The following is a 17835-nucleotide window of genomic DNA, read 5'->3' on the forward strand; positions in this document are numbered from 1 at the left end:
TCATTCAATTCAATAAATTCAGTTCAATAAATATTGATTAAGCCCTACTGTTTTTAAGGCATTATACAAAGCCCTGGGAATATAAAGACACAAATAAAATAATCCCTCCCCTCCCGAAGCTTCTGTGCACATACCATACCATGTTGTACTATAGGTATGTGGTTACAATATTAAGAGACTAAGTGCTACATGTAGTCAAGTGCTACATCTGATCACATACATGTATAGTTATGTATACACATATATGTATATACATGTATATAAGCATCCACCCATGTGTATGGAAATATATTATATATACATGTGATGTGTATATTTATAATATTTGTATTATATGTGTTTCTATATCTATATATGTATATATATGATGTGTTTATATAGGTATGTATATATATGTCTGTGTGTGTGTGTGTGTATATATATATATATATATCCTCACTTATCTCTACATTGCCTTATACATAGGAGTCACCTGAATGAAAAAATGAATGAAAATTATCTAACTAAAGCAGAGAAGAAAGGAAGGAATGTGACAAATATTAGGCACCTAATATTTTCCAGGTTCTAAGATAAGTATTTTACAAATCTATCTCCTTTGATCCTCACAATACCCATGTAAAGTGGGTGCTAGTATTATCATTCTAGTTTTACTGATAAGGTAACTGAGTCAGAGAGAGGTTGATGCTTTCCTCAGAACCACACAACTATTATGTGTCTGGGACTGGGTCTTCCAGATTCCAGGCTTGGTGTTCTAGCCAAGGCACCAACACTTAGTTGCTTCTTGACAGATAGTAGTTAAGAAATAAATTTGGATCAATAGTACAGACTCAGTTTATGGAAAGTCTCAAAAGCCAGGACCCAGAGACCAGAATACTGTGATAGACAACAGGGAGGCTACAAGTTCTGAAGCAGGAAGAAAACATGCACTTTTGCTTGAAGTAGAACTTTAGAAAGTGTTTATGGCATTGTTCTACCTATTCTACTTCCAATCACCTCCCCACTCTACCACCTTTTTTTTTTCAGATTACTATTTAGAATTTGTTATTGTTGTTGTTATCCCTCAATTCAAAACTAACCCAAGAATAGCCAATGCAATCTGGATGCTTCTTTCATGCCTGATAGTCTCCACCTGCCTTACCTGGACCTACAATTTCATCAGTATAAGTACTTGAGGAGGAATTTATCTTATTAGTGCTGTTTAACATCTTTTCGGCAATTTTTTTGGTGGTGGTGCGGGACTGGGAAGAACTGAGTCTCTATCTCACCCAGAAATTTTTTTAATTTATTTTTTAATTTAAAACTTTTTTTAAAAAAATTAGTTATAGAACTGCATTTGATCCCAGAACTAACTGCATGGAAGCTTTGATTTACTATTTCCAACTTGGGCTGGTTTGCCCTCCTTAAGTATCTTGACAGTCTTATCTCTTAAGTCTTGTCACTAGCAGGCTTTAGCAGCATTAAGTAGAGAATCTTCACAAGTGACCTGGAACTTAGAAAGGGTCAAGGAAATGCCTCCACAAATCTTCCCTGGAAACCAGACAGTAAGACACTATTCAGTTGTCAGTGAGAACTCCAACACTTATTGCCTGCCTCCATTAAACCTGCCATTGTGCCATCTACTAGTGTGACTAAGAGAATGGCTAAGAGCAAGAGAAATCTGAAGTTTGAAGGGATGCCTCAGAAAAGGAACAAATGGAACCTTCGGGACCTGCAGGGGATGGGAGAGTTCTATGAAGATTCAAAAAGCTATTGGAGCCAGAAAGATTTCTTCTTATCTGGGACTCTGTGGGGAACTGGATGGAAGAAAGTTCTCATCTCCAAATCCTTTCTGCTTGAACTGAATGAAGATCTCAATGCCCAACTGAAACCAACATTTGGAATAGAGACTATTTTTTTCCCTTAGAGGAACTCAGGGCATATTCCCTGGAGAGATTTCTTTGGTCAAGCCCTCAAAAGTTGTAGTAGGATAGAAATAGTAGGGACCTTCCTTTTTCCCTCTGTCCTTTCTTTCCTTTCCCTTCCTTTCATTTCCTCATTCCTTTTATAACTTTATATCAAAATAAATTAGATAACTTTGAGTTACAACAGAAATTGATTCAGAGTCTATGTAGTAGGAGGGGAGTTTCAATCCATCAGAGTTTCAATCCATCGATTTAGAAGGAAGCTATGGAGAGTAGACTTATACTCTACTCTAGTCTGACCAACTGACTCCATTAAAGCTGCTCAACTTAGTGGAAGAAAGGGGCAGTACTACACAGAACTCAATCCCCAAACAGCTGCTCTCTGGTCCCTTCCTTTTTTAAGTCCCCCTCACTATTACACTAGGCAAGTCTGATCTACCTCCATGCTCCAGACACAGCGGATAACACCTGCCTGTCCAGAAAACCTGAGGACCCAACCATGGCATATCACTCTCCACACCAACACAGGGTTTGACAGGACAGACCTTAAACCCCTTCTGGCACTGGTAGAAACTCTGCAACACTTCCACCCCATTTAATCTATGCCCACATCCTAATCCTTTCTTGGGAAGCCTTTCCTGTACCCTAATCACAATAGGAACTAACTTCACCTTTTATAACTCTACCAAGTCCCTAGATAAACCTTTGTCTTGGCATAGACACATAGATCAGAAGAGGGCCATATCCAGTTGGAGTTGGAGCCCTTTTGGGGACAGTTATCTGGAGAATGGATGAGAAGGACATGCAGATAGAACTTAGAGACCCATAGGAGGCACTTGCCACATTCCTGAAAGAACAGATCATGGACATGGACAAAGGACTTGACACCTAGTCAAAGATCAGAAGGTTCATGGTGTGAATTTTAGTTTTACTCCACCCTGCTTAGTCTTTAGAATTCTAGCAACCAGGAATGTATACACCCCCACTTAAGATTAACTGTGAGGAGGATGGCCTATGACTGACATGTGCTATCAAGTGACAAATCAGGAACAACTGACAGACCCCCTAGGCTGTCCTAAGCCAAGCTGAAGCTACAATTGGTACATGTGAGACACAGGAAGGGATTTAAAGAACTGCCTATTTATTTCACATCACTTCCTCTCTCTGCCTCTCTCTCTCTCAGAGACATTGAGCTCTCTCTGAGAGGTTGGAAGCTCTGGGTGGTGTTTTGGTGTGCTTGAGGGTTTTGGTTCTGTAGTGTGGTTTAGGTGAGTCGTCTTCCCTGAACGACCTTGGTGAGTAGTAAGGCTGCTGATTCCTCCTTTCCTTGACCTCCTGAAAAGGCACTCTCCTCCAAGGAGGCCCCTCATCTTGGAGGAGGCCTCATGGCTGGAAGCAGAGCTAGATTTATTCTTCTGAGAAGGCCCCCTGGCTGAGGCCTCTGAACTTCCCATGGCTTAGGCTAGGCCAGAGAAATCTTATACCTTTACCCTCTTCTCTTTCTTCTTAATTTCTTCCTTCTATTGTAATTAAACCACCATAAAAATCCCAAATTGACTTGAGTATTTTGTTGGGATTGGATTTTAATCCCTGGTGACCACTAATATAACATATTCAGTCAACAACCCTAATTTTTACCCTTAACAATGGTTATGAACCCCATGCTTGACCCTAGACTACCTACTTCTAGATGAAGGGGGAATCTGTGCCCTCATGAACTTCTGCTGGACGTGGATAAATTCCTCTCAAAAATGTGAAATCACTGACTAGATGAGGCCCTAGTTAGGTGAGGTTAGTGAACTCATAACCCAGGTTCATTCCATTTCCTCAGGTCTGTAGAACAATCTGCTCTCCCAAGCCCTCTCCAGCAAGTTGGGGAACTTGGCACTGAGCTTCCCAGTAACCTTTGAGTTTTTTATTCTTTTCATTTTGTATGTGGTGGGGATAGTGTGGCACCACCTATACCATAGGATCTTCAAGGCCACTGGAAGAGTCCCTAGGTTAAGATAAGTCTCCCTTTTTTTCCCCACTAACTCTGTAAGGTCTACTTGCCAAAGCAGATTGCTCCATGGGTGGTCTCAAAGGCCAAGGGGTGGATTGTTATAAGATTAGATCTGTTGGTCTTGAGACCACCATGACAGACTCCCCTTAAGGGAGGTTGTAACTTATTGAATTCTAGGCATGGAAAAATACTGACAATAATATTTTTAAGGTTAGTACAGCTGTGTGCCCAAAAATAATCTTTCCAAGTTAGCTTGTTTCTCTCCCAGCACCTGTGTACCCCTCAAAATCCCCTGTGTGCCTTGAACCCTGACATGCAAAGTAGCCAGCACCAGACAGCCACTAAAATTAGGGAAGGAGCATTCCACTCTCAGAAGAGCCCTTTGGAGAATTCCTTTTCCAGCTGAATGGACTATTGCCTTAGTGCTCCCCAATGTGACAGATTCTATGTTAATGTGTTTGTCTGAATTGTATATTGGTTCCCCTTCTCTTTTCCCTTTCCCTCTCTTCTCCTTTGATTGCCAATAAAGTTTTTCTTTTATTGAACTGATCCTAACTTTTTTTCATGTTCTTCTCAGTATCCAAATTCATTAAGGGTCATTTTCTCCAATGTCTCTGGCTCACCCATAGGATTTCCATTAAGCATAAAAGGGGCACTCTGAGAAGTATTAAACTCTTAATAGCAATACCTATGCTCGGGGGAGCTTAGCATTATAAGTCCAGTTGTAAAAGCAAAGATCAACAACGGGAATCCTATTTTCTCCTGAAAGGGACTCTCTTATTCTAGAAAACTATCAAAAACATTAATAGTCATACAAGTGAGGGAATTTTACTAACCAATGTACACAAACACACAATGGATGGCCCTTGCTTATAAATAAGAGTTTTCAATGGTATTCCATATGAGCAAGAGCCATATTGTTCCTTAAATTTTCTTTATTCTCTTGCCTCTTCACATTCATACAAGCCATTCAGTATTCCTAGGATGCACTTCTTCATCTCTGGCTATTGAAATATTGCTTTTCTTTTGAGTATCATACCAAATGCCACTTGATATATTAATATTTCTATGATTTACCCAAGAAGAAACTGAGTTGTTTCTCTTCTCAAATGTTCCTACAACATTTAGAATCTCTTATTTTGTCCCTATAATAGGAACACTATTTCCTTATTTATTTGGGCACATGTCTTATCTCCCAACCCATCCTTGATCCAAAGCTACTCAAAGGAAAGTATTTGGTTGTTTTTCATCGTCATAGTCCTAGTTTCTGGCACAATGCCTTGAACATAGTAGGTACCTTGTCAGTTTGTTGCACTGAATTCTATTCTAACAAGAGAATCATCCATGTTGCCAGGATTCTGACATTGAAGACTTATAGGACTCACCATCCCTCAATAGTCAGTGAGTTGTAACTCTTGGCTACATGAATCCCAATCCTTGGAGGTACCTGTTTCCAGGGATTAAATAGCTCTCCCTCTCCGCCTTTACAACTCTGAAGAAACTTGGCCTCGGGTCTCATTCCTACCTACATCACCAGCCAGATGTCTGCTGCACTCATAGACTGTGACCAGCTGCCACCAGAGCCAGAGGTGCCAGGGGAGTGTTTGAATGAATTCAAATTTACTGGAAACGGAGACCTCTCCAGTGAATACTTAAGGGCGCTATTCAATGGAACAATGTGTGTATGATGAGCACAGAATAGAGCCCAGCATTAGTTCTGTTTTATAGATTGTTAAATTAAGGCACAGAATGGTAACTTTCACAAGGCAGTGTGCTGAGCCAGGGGTAGAATTGAAAAGAGGAGCCAAGATTTCCAGTGCAGTGTTGCTCAAAACCCAAGAGAAAGAAATTGTAGCTCTCCTCAGCATGCATTATCTCTCAGCTAGCTCGCAAACTGACAAGTACCACTGGTGCACATCACAGAAGCAACAGTGCCTTCTCTCATGACATACATCAGTGAGTGAGGCTCCAGGCACATGTCAATAAGGTGTCACTACACCTGACTCTGACTCGGGACCACTGAAGGGCACTCTGTGTAATTATTGGGTGCCCCCCAAGGGCCACTGGGCATCTTAGCATTCATACCAATGGCCATATTCTAGGGAGTTAGAGGCAATGACACATTCCTGGGCAAGGTTTCTAACCTCAGAGGGGCATGAACTGCCTTTAATCCACTGGCAGCCCCAGAGCCACCAAGCCTCTGAGAATCACCAAGGGCTAAGTGATGATGCTATCAAATGTGGCTTGTAGGGAGTAGTTGGCACCACCATCATTATCTTCTACTATTCAGGAGAAAGTCGGGTGTACATCTGTGGCTGCCCTAACTACAAAAGCTACCATTCTGGTCACTCACCATTTGCCATGTATCTGAAGCCATTCTCATCCAAAGTTCTCATCTGACTTGAGATGTCCCCAAGGGCTGGAGGTAGGACAGGCAATGATGACTCATTCCAGACCATCATAATGCTGTACAAACTATAATATCAACATTCCTCCCAGTAGAACACCTTGTCTATTAAAATGAATATATTCTGTACCCTTTAATATTCAATGATTGGGGGCGGAGCTCCATTTCAACCAAAAGCACTGAATTTGGAGCCAAAAAATATGAGTTTTGAGCATTGTCTCTGAGATTCACTTTTTTATGTATTTGGCTTGAGTTCTTTATCTACAAAATTAGGGTGACCTCTAAAGTTCCTTTTCAGCTCTAAATCTTATTGAATGACCTTCTACCTATTTTTGAAACACAGTCCAGAGTCCATGAAAGTCGTCTTCCTGTGTCATTTCAAGAAAGCCTACCAGATCAAGAATTTCTGAGTTTTATTCCTTGAACTCTGACCTAACAAAGGGAAGGAGGAAGAAGAGTACTGTTTTCAATCACTGTTTTTCCTGAAGCTAAAAGACAAAAGTCATGCCAAGGACAGGAGAGTGAGACTGAAGGTAAGAGTCAAAAACTGTATATGGTTAGGGTGGGGGCAACTAGGTGCCTTGAAGACTTGGAGATTCTGTTACTAATTGTTGGGGAAACCTAAAAAATAGAGCCATAGCTAAGCTTTATTTGAGCTCTTAAGAGAGAGAGAGAGAGAGAGAGAGAGAGAGAGAGAGAGAGAGAGAGAGAGAGAGAGAGAGAGAGAGAGAGAGAAGTTACATTGATCCCTTTCATTTATCCCTGATGATCAGACTTGGAACCATGAACTTTTCCCTGGGGAAAGCTGGGCCACATTCTATTTCATTATATTCTAAAACAGTAAAAAGAAAAAAAAATCCATTTGGCTTTATTGCAACCTAATTAAAATAAATTCTTTTATTCTCCAGGAGAATGAATGTAAGCTGCATGGAGACAAGAACTCTTTCATGTCCTTGTTTTGTCTTTGGATCCACAGGACCAAGAGTTGCACATAGTAGGCACCTTGTAAACAATTGCTGAAATACAGTGGTACCTTGACACACGAGTTTAATTAGTTCCATGGCCAAGATCATAACTTAACTTGCTCGTGTGTCAAATTGAATTTTTCCATTTAAATGAATGGAAATGCAATTAATCCGTTCCAGCCCAAAAAAGCCACATGAATTTTTTTTGTTTGTTTTATACACTTTTAAATATGAAAGCATACTTTATAAATAGCAAGTAAATATATTTATAGAAAATAAGAAAGAATGTAGAGAAATACATTTGCTTAAAAATGTTATTTATCTTTAAGGTCAGGCAAAGATGCTGGCAGAGAAGATTTTCATTTCATGTGCTATTGCTTAACATAACTTACTTTCTACACATGTAATCCTATATTTAAATGCAAAATTGACCTTACACATTACTTATCATATGTAACTTTATTGCTAAACTCAAAAGTTTTTTTTTTTACTTTACTTAATTATCATCATTTTCTTAATTGAATTTTGGCTGTTCTGTCACACTTTCCACGATTTCACTTAGAGGCTGTTTCAACAAAAACCTTTCCATGGAAGTTTGTTTCTTTCTCCCTTTCAGAACATTTCAATAATGTGTGAAACAAGTGGTGTCACACAGCTCCAATGCATGACCTGTTGCAATTTTTTCTTGATGTGTCTTTTCAATAAACTGTTTAATTTTTTTTCAAATTCTCAAGATTTCCTTAATCTCACTTTTATGGATTACCTCATCCACCTTGGACTCCTCCCATGGGCAGAAGTTTATGATTTAAATATCTGTTTGTGACTTAAAGCATAAAATTCAGATCATGACTGCTCCTATCTCAAATTGCTCGTGACTTAAGGTGCTCATGTATCAAGGTACCACTCTAATTAAATTGACTGGATTTTCAACCAAAATTGAAATATATATATATATATATATATATATATATATATATATATATATATATACATAAGAAAAAATAGTCACTGTCCAATAAACTTTTTTCCCCCATAAGCCCCCATCAATCAATATACCTCAGTCAAGTTCTATCTAGGAAGGAAAATCATGATAAGTCATTGTAAATCAAGTCAGATTCTCTTACAGAAGGAAATAAAAAGAAAAAGCCACAAATCTTTAACAACCCTGAAGGCACCAATGCATTTGAGGGCAGCATCACTATCTATAGACACCCAGAAATTACTTATTCAAAGGGGGGGATGAGTTATAGTTGCTGTGGGAACCTTAACTCCGAGTATCCTGATAGTGTATGATTAAAAAGCCCCTCTGGTCTATTGCCATATGACTACATGGCACCAGCTGGTGGGAGAAGATAAGAATAAAGATTTATCTCCATGTGTGGGTAAAAGCATACCCATTGGGTACTTGTTCAGTGTGCTTAGATACTACAGAGATAGGACCTTTGGAAAAAGATAGCTATCTCTGTGATAGCACTGCATTAACATTGCGTTATTGTTGGAGATGGTTTACATTTGTTCTCTAGGCACTGTAGAAGATCAATGGAACTTGCATTCCACTACTATGTGCCGTTCAGATTTAGAACTGGGAGCCAGGCGCAAGGATGTTCCAAGTTTTGTCAAGGTCATCTTTCTGTTCCATGTGGAGTCATCAGATTAATCTTCCTAAATTATGGCTTTCATCCTATCACCCTCAAAAACTAAAAAACTGCCGAATATTCAGGGACCCGCCATTGCCCTTGGCAACATGGTTCAAATTCGTCAGAATGACTTTCAAGGTCCTCTATTATCTGAACTTGCCCTGTCTATCTCATATTATCTCCAACTACTCACCAGCTTGGTACAGCCAGGTGGGTCTCCTGGATGCATTTTGAATATGATATGCTTATTCTCAGTTCTTCACCCTTTTATTACTGTTTGGTTTGTTTATTTGCTCTTGCTCATTCTTGAAGTTCTAACTTCAGCGCCACTTCATCCATAGTTCATTTTCTGAATACTACATCTCACTATAATTTAGTCCCTTCTTAGCATGCACTGCCTCTCTCATCATTTTGAATCTTAAGAACATACTCTCAGTTATTATTATTTAATTGCTTTGTGTGATTTCTTTATGTCTTATAATACAACCCTAGATGGTAAGTTCCTAGCAGGCAAGGCTCAAACTTCAGCATCCTGTGCATGGTGCCTGGCAGAATACTGGTTTTACAGTAAATAAATATTTTTGAATGGCATTAAGTTTAGTATTTCTAAAATACAACTGGGTGTTTGCCACTCCTACAGCTGACCCCATCAAACTAAACCATGAAGCTTAGAGGGCTTCTGGGATCTCCCCCAGTATCTCAGGTTAGAGCTGGGGCAGTCCTGAGAGGCCCAGAAATCATGGCAGGTTCAAAAAAAGTTCACATATGTCCCCAGTTGAGTAGACCTCCACATTTAGGTCAAAAACTGGCATTCATTATACATTAGTTATATCAAAAATATGGACTCAAATGCCCAAGATAATAAAAAAGTCATTAGTGTTCAAAAAACAATTTCCATATAATTTTAAACTTTAACCTTCCTGCTCTTTTGTCTTACATTTTATCCTAGTTCTTTCCCATATGTGTGTGTTTACAAACACATACATACTCACTATAGTTATATATAACCTATATCCCTTTTATTATGATGATTATTATTTGCCCTTTATCCTCTTAGAGAGTTGCACTTTCTAAAAGGAATACATACAGGCAAATATTCTCTGATTAAAAAGTAAGGCAGTAGTGGACCTCGTATCAAGTGCTGATTTCACATCCTAAGCTTTATGTGAGTCCCTTTACCTATTTTATACATATATCTACATATAAAACATATTTAGAGATATATCTTTTCTGCATACACTGAGAGATAATGAACAAGTTCCCATAAGATTTTCACATCCCTGAAAATAGCATAGCCAAAAGAGTGGTAAGTATTTCTCAGGTTGACCTAATGGGAACAATCAATGTTCACCATTTCAAATGAACTTTTCCTATCCAAAGTGCAAATGCCTCCAAAAAAAAAAAAGGTCAAAATCAACTGACAAAGAGCTGACTCAGGTCTTCTTTATGGCAATGTATATTGGAAAACCCAAGTTAGCAGGCAGGGATCCTTGTAAGATGCTAATTTGCTTTTCTCAGGGAGTGGTGGGGTTACTGTGGCTGACCTTCAATTTCAGCATCATAAAGGATTCCTAGGGAGGAAGCTTCCTCCACTGATAGAGATTATGCAGTGGAGATGGTTCTGGACCTGAAGTCACGAAGACCTGAGTTCAAATCCAGCCTCAGATACACTTACTAGCTGTATGACCCTGGGCAAATCACTTAACTTCTATTTACCTCAGTTTCCTCAATTGTAAAATGAGCTAGAGAAGGAAAGGGCAACCATTCCAATATATTTGCTAAGAAATTACTAAATAGGGTCACAAATTATTGGACATGACTGAAAATAACTCAACAACAACAACAAAAACAACAACATCTCCCAGGGTTATTGTTGAGGGTCCAATGAGGTAATAGTTGGAAAATATAAAGCATAGTTTCTGCTATGTAGTATGTGCTCTGTAAATGTTAACTATTATTTTTGTTATGATTATTTGTTATGATTATTATTTATTATTTTTGTTATGTTTATTTGTTGTTATTATTATTAGTTGTGATTATTATTGATATTATTATTATTTTGTCCTTAATCCTTTTAGAGAGTTACACTTTCTAAAAGGAATATATACAGGCAAATATTCTCTGATTAAAAAGTGAGGCAGTAATGGACCTTGTATCAAGCACTGATTTCACATCCTAAGCTATATGTGTGTCCATTTATCTAGTATGATTAGTTGTAGGGCAACATAGGTTAGGTGACAGGGCTGGCCTTTGAAGCAGAGAGCCAGCTGGATTCAAGCCCCTCCTTTGACAAACAAGAGATACGTAATATTCAGCAAGTGATTCATGAAAAAAAAATTTGACTTAGTATCTAATATGTGCAAAATACTGTCATATATGTGATGCATAATTTCATAAAATATGGTCCTTGCCTTTAAGGAGGTCAAACTCTACTCATCCTTCTTACGTGAGAGGAAATGTAGTTTAATGAGAAGAGCTTGGGTCTTAAGAATTAGACATTTTATTGGAGTCCTGGCTCCTCCAGGTACTAATAATCAGTAAGCCATTTAATCTCTGAATTCCCATCCCAGTAAAATAGAAGTTCTTCTAGAGCAGTGATTGCTTCATTTTTTAAAAATAAATTTCGGTTGCTATCATTGTTTTTATATCACGTTTCTAAGAGCTAAATTGTCTCCTTCATCTTCCCATCCTTCCATAATCTCTCTCTCTCTCTCTCTCTCTCTCTCTCTCTCTCTCTCTCTCTCTCTCTCTCTCTCTCTCTCTCTCTCTCTTTCTCTGTCTGTCTGTCTGTCTTTCTCTCTCTGTCTCTCTCTCTCTCTGTCTCTCTTCCTATTTCTTCCCCTCTTTCTCTCTCTCCCCTCCATCTCTGTCCTTCTGTCTCTGTCTCTCCCTCTCTCTTTCTTTCCCTCCTTCTCTCTTTTTTCAAAATTAGAAAAAACCAAAATCTCCAACTACCCAGTACAAAGGACTAAAAAATTAAATGGTGTGTTTCAAATCACGGATAGCATGGATCAGATTGAGGTCCTGGATTCAGGCTTTTATATGATTTCAAGAATTCACTATACCATGTGCTTTCTCAGGTTTCAGCATTTAAAAAAAAATAGATTTCAAAGTAAAGTAGAGAAAGAATAACCTAGGGTTTGTAAATTCAGGTTTGTGATTTTTTTAACATTTTGATAACTGTATTTCAATATATTTGACTTTCTTTGTGTAATACAGCAATTTTTGTTTACATTTAAGAACTTCATTCAAAGAAGTAATCTGTAGCTTTCATCAGACTGCCAAGGGGGTCCATGACAGAAAAAAAAATGATAAAAACTCCTGAAGTTGAGCAAAGAAAACCATGTCTTCATTCCAGTTCTACTACTGACTTCTGAGTTGACCGAAATGTAACTTGTACATGCATATTTATTTTTAAATTTCATTTTGAAAATACCATGCAGGTAAGTCAGTAGAATGGATTCTTCTCTGTCAGTCCCAGTTCCTTTGCTAGTCCTATTGCTTGATTGACACATCCCTTCCTCAGCCTCCTCTTCTCTCTGCATGGAGGTCTGAAAGGTTAAGTGCCAAACTCTTCACAGTGATTTCCTTTATAGAGGGCAGAAATGAGACTTTTGGGTGCATTCCACTCTGCATCCGCTGATACCTCTGAAGTCCTTCCCCACTTTTATCCCTACTTCTTCTTTCTTTTAGTGTGTTATAAGCTCCTTGAAAGCAAATTGTCTTTTTGTTTTTTTATTAATTGTATATCTAGTAGCTCAATGCCTGGAACACAGTATAAGCATTAAATAAATGTTTATTTGATTGGAATGATTTGGAACATTTGAGTTTTGCTTGCTTTGTTAACAGTAAGGAGAGACAATTAGGAAATTCTTCTCAGGAAGAGAAGTTATGGGGGACTCTGATTTCGGTTACTCCTATGACTAAAATAAAGAAAATGACATCATGTGACCTCACTTTCAGGATCTCTTTTATCACACTACCTTGTAATTAAGACCATGTTATTGAATTTTGAGCTCTAAGGGATCTTACCTCAATGTGTCATCCTTATTTTAAAAGGAAAGAAACAGAAGCTCAGAAAGATAATCTGCCACAAGCCACATGCTTTGATCTGCATTCCAGCTCCAACAGTTCTTTCTCTGGAACAAGATAACATTCTTTGTCATAAGTCCTTCAGAAATGTCTTAGATCTCCTTATTGTTGAGAGTAGCTAAGTCTCACAAAGGATCATCACACAATATTGCTGTTACTGTGTACAATATTCTCCTAGTTCTCATTATTTTACTCTGTATCAGATCATGTAGGTCTTTCTAGCTTTTTCTGAAATCATTCTGCTAATCATTTCTTATAGAACAGTAGTATTCCACCACCAACATGTACTACAATTTGTTCAGCCATTCCCTAATTGGTGGACATCCCCTCAATTTATGATACTTTCCCATGACAAAAAGAATAGCCATAAATATTTTTGTACAAACAGGTCCTTTCTCCTTTTTTTATGATCTTATTGAGATATGGACCTAGTAGTGGTATTACAGGGTCAAATGGTATACACAGATTTATGGCACTTTGGGCATGGTTCCAAATTGTCCTCCAGAATGATTGGATCAACTCCCAACTCTACCAATAATGCATTAGTGTCCCAATTTTGCCACATCACTTAGAAAGGTTTACCCCCCACCAAGGAATTATCAAGCTCATGAATAACTGGGAAATTTACTAGCTCAATGTCAAACACACATACCCACCAAAATATCCTCTATAGACTGAGAATATAATTCTTAGTAAGAACTTTACAGTATAAGACACCTATCCACACCTGGTCGAGCAGGGTCTCCCAACTCAACCACTCAAAGCAATAAACGATCCAAGTAATATTTCTTTGTTGACCAAAAAGAAAAGAGAAAAGATCATGGACATTATGGTAGCTGACATGAAGAAATGCATCTTATAAGAACTTAATCTCCACTTGTGAAGTTGTTCCTCTATGTTTCACTTTTGTCAATTATCTTTGCTCTTGAACATGAATTGCTCTCCTTTCCTTTGGTGGCAGGCAGAAGACAAAAGTAATTTTAAATGGGCCATCTGGTTAATTTCTGAAGTCTTCTATGAGCATAATACCATGTTTCTTCTCTTTCCTCTTACCTGATTATTTATTCTCAAACTGTTGTCTAACTTATTATCTATTGTTTTTTTCTCGGAAGTTTTTTTTTTCCTGTTCAATATGCCTTTCTTTATCTTTACCTCATCAGCTCAAGCTTTCTTTCTCTTTCTGAGTACCTCATCTTGTACTCAAAATTATCTCTATGTGCAAATCTATCTCAAGTAACTAGTACATCACCAAGGCAGGATTTGATCTCAGGTCTGGATCTCTTCAGTTCTCTCTTTTGTTGTATCACACTACCTCTTCCTCTTGTAAAAATGGAGATTTGAATCCCAGACTTTAATCCCCAGAAGTCCTTGGCACTTCCCAGAATGCCCTATAATCTCACCTAAGATCCTCATCTGAGTGCAAGATCACAAATTATTATTTAAAGGGGCTCTACCCCTACTTCGGGTCTCTTCTGCTTCCACTTCTAAGCACATACATCTCTCTACTGGGCAGGCAAGATGTAGTGAGTAGGTTGCATGTGCTTTTCTTATTTTGTATTTCTTTATTTCTTAATCCTAATAATCTTTAATAAACCTCTAAAAATATATTACCTTTAGTAGAGAAACTAATTTAACTGTTACACTCTAAAGTAATCTTCCATCTACTGTCTACTCTCTCTCTTGTGCATCTTGATTTATTTATGTATAAATTATCTCTTCTATTAAAACGTAAGCTCCTTAAGGGTGGGGACTGCTTTGCTTTTCTATATAACTTCAATGTTAATCAAAAAGCTATATCACTGTTCATCCTTTGTTTTCAAAGAAGACCAGTAACAACATGGGTGATATCTTAGCTTGACCATGGATTGGATTTAAGTGACACAGAGTTCCACAGAGACATCAGCCTCACTCTCTCTCCCAGTCATTGAAGTCCAGTGGCAAGACAAAAGTCAGGATGACTGGTGATGAAGTAAATTGTTCTCATCTGCCCATTCCAGTAGTAGAAATGTTCACATGTGTGGGGTAGACATCTCCCTACTTCACCAATGGATTTGAGATTTGTTGGGGACTCTCAACTTGGAGACAGTTTTACTGAGTTGTGTCTGCTGGGCATACTACAGCTTCTTGGACCCACAGAAAGAATTGGGTGAAATAAAGGTGATCTGCTCTGAAAAGAGCTTGGAAAGCCTTCCCACTAGAGGTGCTAGTCCTCCCTGCATACCCCATACACACTGCTCTATCATAGTGTAATTTTAAATGCTTAAAAGATATTTGCTAATTGACTGGTACTTTGATTTTTCTAGACTTTCCTACAATTTCCCTGACTCCCTCATCTATCTATCTTCTAAGAGTAAGTCACTTTTTGCCTATAATCCCAAAGCCCATCTGTTTGCAGAGTCTGCCTTAGACATGAAGTTGAAGCGAAGTCTGTGCACAAAAGGAGAAATGCTGTTTCTGATGATTATATTCCGAACAAATCTCTATATTACTTGCATGTTCTTTCTGCGTACACCTAATCTAGATAATATGAAATTGCTCTTTCAAAAGAATCTGGATGTTTCTTCAGTCAGTTCTATGTCTCGTGTCAAACAAGAGTTCAGGTAGCACACAAATTATATCTGGACAAGTCCTAGGGAAAATGTTCTGTAGCAGTCAAAAGTTGAAGTCTTTCTGCCCATTTTACATCCAAAATGTCACCCTAGGACCCCATCTACTTGAAAAGGAGCTTCCTGGTGTGTTCTCCTCATGTCTCACTCCAAAAACTTATGGTTCATCTTTGTCATATTCCACATATTTCAAGGCTCCTGGAGTTCCTCTGTCATGTAACTCAAGACCAGGGTTTCTGCATAACAAAATAGCATTTAGATAGTCTGAAAATTAAAAACATGCTAATGTTGGGAAACTAGAAGAGACACTTAAATTCTTATCTCTTTTCTCGGGTTAGCATGAATTTTTTAGGGGCTTTCTGGGAATAAGGACGCTAATTTTGTTGTGTAGCTCAGGCAGTTAAAAAAATCATATATATATTCTAGTAATGGGAATTCCAATCTGGTTTCAAAGAGAGAATAACATCAAGCTTTTCTGACCTGTAGGAAAATGTTTTGTGGTAGTCAAAGTTTTGTAGTACTCTTAAATTACATTGAATGTAAGGTGATCTTCTTCACCCATATGGCAGATAATATATAAACGAATGAATGAATGAAAAAGTATTCATCATGGCTTTACTATGTCAAGGCTTTACTGTGTCAAGCACTGTGCTAAGTACTAAGTTATGAAACAGAAAAAAAGACATGCAGTCCTTGCTCCCAAGGAGCTCATGCTCTAACTGGGAACATGAATTTACTAAACACTTAACAATGTTTTACAACTATTACTTAATTAGAGTCCCACAATTACCATAGGTATTTATTATTATCCACATTTTACAATTGAGGAAACTGAGGCAATTGGAGGTAACCTTATCAGGGTTCACATAGCTAACAAGTATTTGAAGCTGGGTTTGAATCTGCCTTCCTGATTTCAGATCTAGTACTCTAGCCACATGTCAATAGAGTTCATTTATAGTACAGGTTGAAAAGCCTTGAAGTCTTAAGTATGCAAAGTAGCATGGTAAGGCCCAGGGTCCTCAGGATATGTCAGTGGATCACATAACAGTGCTAGGGGATCTAATGTCATAGAGAAAAGACAGTAGTAAAGCCTGAAGAACCTTGGAGAAAAATTTCTGGGCAGGTAATAAGGTCTGGTGGTCCTCTGTCTCCCCAAAAGTAATAAAGTCGATGTCTCCCATTTCTCTAAGCCATATAAACAGTCACCCAACCAGGAAAGATGGTAGACTGCATTTGTTGGCATAAGTGGGAGAGAAGGAAGGGAAAGGGAAATGGTAGTACCATAAAGCCTTCCCAAAGACAGGAATGAAACCATCCAACTGAACAAATGACTGTTTCTGCATTACTTTTTTTTTTAAACCCTTACCCTTTGTCCTAATAGCCTAAGATAGAAGAGCAGCAAGATAGGCAATTGAGGTTAAGTGACTTACCCAGGGTCACACAGGGCCTGGAGCTCTGATCACAGTGCTACAAAGCAGACCCTGCTTTATTATTTCTGATGGGCATACACTATTTAGGCTTCTGCCAAATATTTATAATAATAAAGATAAACTAACATTCCAAAAGGGTATGAAGATTTTAAAATGTTTTATAAATATTTCATTTTATCTTCACAACAACCATGTGAGGTAAATGCTATTATTTCCTCTTCACATATAAAGAAATAGAGTCTTGTAGATGTTAAATAATTTTTTTCAGAGTGACAAACATGGTCAGTATCTCAAGTTGGGTTTGAACTTGAGTCCCCATGGGTTTAGGTCCAGAACACTTTTCCACTGTAACCTAGTTACTATATACTATTTTAGATCTGGGAACTGAGCAATTTCCAAGGTAGAATGTTACCCCTAGTTCCATATCTCTAGGATAGGTTTAGCTAAACTAAACAGGGAAATAACCACTCTGGTATATTTGGGAGCACTACATTATTTGAGAATGCCCTCAACAGAAATAGATTTTTAACTCCCATTTTTTCTCTTATTTTCTTCTGATACCATCTTGTTCCTTCAATGATCACATTCACTCTCATAGATTCAACTTCTACCTCTTTTTTATGACTTTTACATTGTTTGACTAGTCCCAGTAATGTTTGAATTCCCATATCTTATTTGCTTGCAATTTACTCCTCTACGTGTCCAATAGGATCTAGTTCAAATTCAACACTGCAAAAACAAATAGATTCAAAAAAGAAAAAAAAAAGCTTGAAAGAAGAGGAGGAAAAAGAGGGG

Source organism: Monodelphis domestica, chromosome 3 (assembly GCF_027887165.1).
Source record: "Monodelphis domestica isolate mMonDom1 chromosome 3, mMonDom1.pri, whole genome shotgun sequence".
NCBI lineage: Eukaryota > Metazoa > Chordata > Mammalia > Didelphimorphia > Didelphidae > Monodelphis > Monodelphis domestica.